Source organism: Vipera ursinii (genome assembly GCF_947247035.1).
Source record: "Vipera ursinii genome assembly, chromosome: 2".
In the NCBI taxonomy this organism is placed as follows: Eukaryota; Metazoa; Chordata; class Lepidosauria; order Squamata; family Viperidae; genus Vipera; species Vipera ursinii.
This window is the reverse complement of record NC_139513.1, coordinates 219,099,503-219,105,502: the sequence shown is the minus strand read 5'-3', so window position 1 is coordinate 219,105,502 and position 6,000 is coordinate 219,099,503.

The window sequence follows — 6,000 nt, the reverse complement described above, 5'->3', positions numbered from 1 at the left end:
GGCCTTATCTCTTTTTAATATTATTTTCTGCTTATTTCATTTGATCTTTTTCCAAGGAGCTTGTCTCATGATCAACCAGAAAGACAACATTCTTTCCAGATTTCATTCTCTTGCGCCCAATAAAACTCTCTGTACAATTTTTTTCCTTCAAAAAATTCCTCGCAAACTGTTAATAACATTGTTTTGATTGTTATACAAGCAGCTCAGAGTTACATTCTTTTAAGGATACCTATAAAAGGTATAGTTTACCAGTGAAACGTCACAAAATATGTAGGAAAAATATAGACTAGACATAGTCTAGACAGAATGTTGTGGGTTTCATTGGGTTTTTTTTATAACAATTGGGGGTTTGTTGTTGTTTTTTATTTTATTTTTTGGTATGGGCATCTGTTTGCCAAATTTTCCAAAACTCATTGGAATAGATTTTTTTCTATTAGATTCCAACCATAGTTGTGTTATTAGTTGCTCAAAGTTATATTTCATATGTATATTGAACCTACTTAAATATCTTTTTGTGAAAGGTGTGTATTATTGGCTTGAAAAAAAGCATCTGCAATTATTCTACATTTGTAGTTAGTATGGTGTCACACCAATCTTTATTCCTCCACATTTTAAGGGAATGGCATCAACTAATTATTTCTCATTCCATTATTGTTCCAGAATGCCCAGCATGACTAATCAAATAAAAATGGGTAAACACAGACAGGGACGCGGTGGCTCAGTGGGTTAGGACGCTGAGCTTGTCGATCAGAAGGTCGGCAGTTTGGCGGGTTGAATCCCAAGTGCCGTGTAACAGAGTGAGTGCCTGTTACTCGTCCCAGCTTCTGCCAACCTAGCAGTTCGAAAGCACGTAAAATGCAAGTAGAAAAATAGGAACCACTACAGTGGGAAGGTAACAGCGTTCCGTGAGCCTTTGGTGTCTAGTCATGCCAGCCACATGACCACGGAGACATCCTCGGACAAGCGCTGGCTCTTCGGCATTGAAACAGAGATGAGCACCGGCCCCTAGAGTTGGAAACGACTAGCATGCATGTGCGGGGAAACCTTTACCTTTTACCTTAAACACAGACAGCTAGACTAGCATAACCTCTGCATATACAGGTAGTCTTACACTTACAACAGTTCATTTAGTGATCATTCAAGAGCACTGAAAAAGTGACTTATGACCGTTTTTCACACTTACAACTATTGCAACAGCTCCATGATCAAAATTCAGATGCTTGACAACTGCAGTGTCCCCGGTCATGTGATTTGCAACCTTCTAACAAGCAAACTCAATGGGGACGCCAGACTCATTTAGCAATCATATTAATAACTCACCACTGCAGTGATTCATTTAACAACTGTGGCAAGAAAGCTCATAAAATGGAGCAAAATTCACTTAAGAAATGTCTCACTTAGCAATAGAAATTTGAGCTCAATTGTGGTCATAAGTCAAGGACTACCTGTATAGAGACCCTCATGCTTATTTTCTCACAATTTAAGTGACCTGATTTGACTCTGGGCATTGGGTATTGAGTAAGTGAGTCTACCTCAACTTGGTATGCAACAGGAACTAGATCAATACTTTGGGCCAATCTTTTGTATAGCCATGTAGGGAGTGGGCTGGGAAATACAATTCTTTCTGAAGATTACAAAATAGCAGTGGGGGAGGGAAATCAGAAATACTGGCTAACTTTATTTTATCAATAAAGCTCCTATTCTTGGACATTAAAAGAAGACCTGAGATTGACAACAGGTATAAAAGAGGATATTTTTGTCTTGAATTTTAAATGAAATGGAATACTTTTCTCTTTTTTTCCATTTCAAAGGACTTTGGAGGACTTTTTAAGGACATTTCAAAGGACTTTTAACTTTTAAGTCTATTCTAAATTGCAAAAACCAAAACCAACCTTTAAACAATGGAGAAATTGTGAGAATGCAGTAGCATACTTAGGGATGGCTCTGAAGATCCCTAAAATAGATTTGGTGGATCACATGAATGAAATCTAGGCCATGTTGATTGCCATCATGGAGTAATATTCATATTCCCATGTTTTCATAAATTCCTTTTTAGGAAGAAAGCAGTATTTCAGAAGAATAGTCATGTTTTTTTTAAAGCAGCTATGCTCTTGCACCCAGTATATATATATACACACAACTTTTCGGATATTTCAAACCAGCAATGATCCATATAAAAGAAAGTATATATCCTTATTACTAGTGTTGTGAGAAGAACAGCCAAATGCTAACATAAATAACCAAAATATCTTAGAATTCAGAGAATATATGATGGGAGAACATAGCTGGACAAACTGAAGCTCTGTTTGCATAGGAATAGATGATTGGAATGAAAAGAAGTTGAGTAACAGTTTCAAACTCCTGAAATTAACAACATGAATCTTTCAAAGGAGCTACTGAGGTGTCAAGAAATGCCAGAAAAAAATGGAATCCAGCTTCACGGAACATGGCAATTTTGACACCTTTGTTGAAGACAAAGCTGGAATGAGTATACACTAGTTAAATATTGTAGTCTATAACTTCTCTTTCAGATCTATAATTCCGATACAAACTAATCTTGAGATAAAGTTCTTAAAACAGGAAGCAAAGCACCTCTTTTAATGAGATAAGATTGAAATGGACCATTTAGGAATAGGAGTCATGCCTTGATACAGTATCAATCAGGAACACTCATATAGGCCTCAACTTGGGAGAGAACCCCTCAGCATTATTTATCAATTACTACATTAATTATTAATGAATAGAACATGCTAATTAAGTACCTTTTTTTCAAAAACAAAACAGCTCTTGGGGGAGTCAACTTTCTCCCCTTACCAATTTTTAGTAAAAGCACCAAGCCATCCCACTCACCCCCAAAATTAGTATAGAGGAAGCAACATCTTATAGGTATTTCTTCAGAATGATAGTCTTAGCTATAAACAAGAGATGTTGTGAGCTGCCTGAAGCATTTTTTTGTAGTTTTAGTGCATACGAATATATTTTAAAACATGATATTAATAGTGGCCTATTACACAAGAATTATATTGGCCCCTAACTTTATTTCAAGACATTTGATATCACATTGAAAATGTTTTGGGCCTGAAGTCTCTTATGGACTGACTGCTTGATCCCACTTGATCCTATCCAGTGGTGGGATTCAAATAGGTGAACAACTGCAGCCTTGGTGGAGCAGTGGGCTAATGCCTCCTTAAGTAACACCAGCTGCCTGCAATTAGTGCAGGTTCGCATCCCACCAGGCTCAAGGTTGACTCAGCCTTCCATCCTTCCGAGGTAGGTAAAATGAGGACCCAGATTGTTGGGGGCAATTAAGCTGACTTTGTAATAATGCCGCTTGGGTGTGTGTGTGTGAAAGCCCTAATAAGCAGGCATATACATAGAATGAAGGCTACTGCTAAGCTTGTAAGCCGCCCTGAGTCTTCGGAGAAGGGCGGGATATAAATGGAATTAAAATTTAAAAAAAAAACTGGTTCTCTGTGTGGATGCCACTTCCGGAAGTCCATTCTGGGCCTGAGCAACAAAATATTAGCTACCAGTTCTGCCAAAGTGGTGCGAACCAGCTGAATCCCACCACTGATCCTATCCTTGATCCTGCCAGGGGATGTGGCAAGTAAAATTTGTGCTTCGTTGCACCACTATCAGATTGATAATCCAGGGAGGATTTTCCACAAATTGCACTTACACGTTTGAAAGTTTCCACCCAATCAAGGGCTCCACCATGCCTATCTGTTTTATTCTTTTGAAACCAAGCTTATACAGGTAATCGTCGACTTAAACAACCATTCATTTAGTAACCATATTCAAATTTACAGTGGAACTGAAAAAAGTGACTTATGTCCAGTTTTCACACATACGACCATTGCAGCATCCCTATAGTCACATGACCAAAATTCGGGCACCTCCCCAGTTGGCATTTGACAAAGTCAAGGGGGGGGGAACCAAATTCGCTTAATGAGCGCATAACAACTTCAGTGATTCATTTAACAGCTGTGACAAAAAAAGTCATAAAATGGGGCAAAACTCACTTAACAACTGCCTTGCTTACAAATGGAAATTTTGGTCTCAATTGTTCTCGTAAGTTGAGGACTTTTTTTAGGCACCATATTGTTTGGGAACAGCTGCATTTTTCTAATCCTGTAATTGATTTATACTCTAGTCTTTTGTATTTGCTTCTGAAATCTCCTTTCTGGCTTTTTAACTGGTGGCAGTTATGAAAACACAAGCTGTATTTACAAAGTTTGATTGGTTGGGTGAATGAATGATGACATGAATGATTGCTGGGTGATGCAAAGTGTTCTGAGGAAATCAGTTCCTTTTAACCTGAAATATTCAACAAGGCATTTTATGGAGAAGAAATTCACTCAAACGTTGGTTCTTCGTTACTCTTTTTGACTATTAATAGATAGAGGAGAAGACAAATGGTAGCATCCTTCTTCTCCCTCAGATGAAGCCAGATGGAGCAATTGTTAAGGATGAGCCAATAATAAGCAATGGATAGGTTTTTTTTCTGTCATTGAGGTATATTGGAGGGAGGGGGAATCCATATCTAGAAATATTCCAATTGTGCATACATTCACTTCTCATCTGAAATGGCTGGTTCAACTTATTATGAGCAACCTTATTACATTGGCTTTTTCTTTTTAAAATCATTTGCTGGGTCCCCTTTGAGGGCTCTCATGGGTGAAAGTGTTAAACTGGCAGCCCAACCCTATCCCAGGCTGCAAGCTCATTGTTTGTAACATTACATTTCTGGGTTATTTATAAACCTCGCATTTGAAGTTTTGGGAGGGTGCAGTTTTAGGATTGTTACAGAGTCGATTTTGCTGTCAGGAGAAATTAATGCTTTCCTAACTTACTTCAAACCTATATTGTTTGATTTAATCATGCTGGATAAAAGCAGCTGCAGTCTGTTTGCTTTGATTCTAGGGATATGGCCAAATAGTACAGTATTTTGAAGGAGCAAAGAACAAGGATGCTGGTTAATACTGAGTAACCTGAACAAACCAGTCCATTAAGAATGGCAGAACATATACTGCAGAGGTAAAGAGTATCTGCTTGATCTAATTCTGCAATAAGCCCCCAGGACAGAATCCAATGGGAGTGGGGGATGGATGGAATCCCCTCAGCTGCATCTGGGGGGTCTTATCACTTGTGCTGTATGCAGAACTCATTTTAAGTTTAAGTTTACTAGGATTAAACTGCCCTAAAAGCTTGTTCTGGTTTCTTTGTATGCAAGAAGGATTAATATGTGGATGTATGTGTTTAATTTTTAATTTGAATAATGTAGAACAATGTTCCCCACCCTCTTCTTCACAATGAATCCCCTTTAAATATCTTTTGTGGCCATGAAGCGTGGCCATGGACCCCCAAGACTTAATTCACGATTTAAATCATAACATTTCTTCAAGTCTTCGCAGGCACCCTATGATGACATGGTGGGTCCCCCCAGGGGTCCATAGACGACAGGTTGAGAACCACTGATGTAGAATTATTAAATATAATGACATCCTCCAGCTTAGTACAGATCAGTCCTACCGGTATAACTCTTAGTGATGTTTTCTTAATGGAACTTTAATCCATCAGTCACTGGTTCTTTGGACAAATCACAGGAGAAGAAGAAAATAAAATACACATTGAAAAAGAGTCTTTAAAGTATACATTCAAAGAAAACAATAGTGTGTGTGTGTGTGTGTGTGTGTGTGTGTGTGTGTGTGTGTGTGTAAAGGTAAAGGTAAAGGTTCCCCTGCACATGCATGCTAGTCGTTTCCAACTCTAGGGGACGGTGCTCATCTCCATTTCAAAGCTGAAGAGGCAGCCTTTGTCCGAGGACATCACCATGGTCATGTGGCCGGCATGACTAGATGCCAAAGGCGCATATGGTGGTGGCTCAGTGGGTTAGGACGCTGAGCTTGTCAACAAGTAGAAAAATAGGGACTACTACGGTGGGAAGAAACGAAGATGAGCACCGGCCCCTAGAGTTGGAAACGACTAGCACGCATGTGC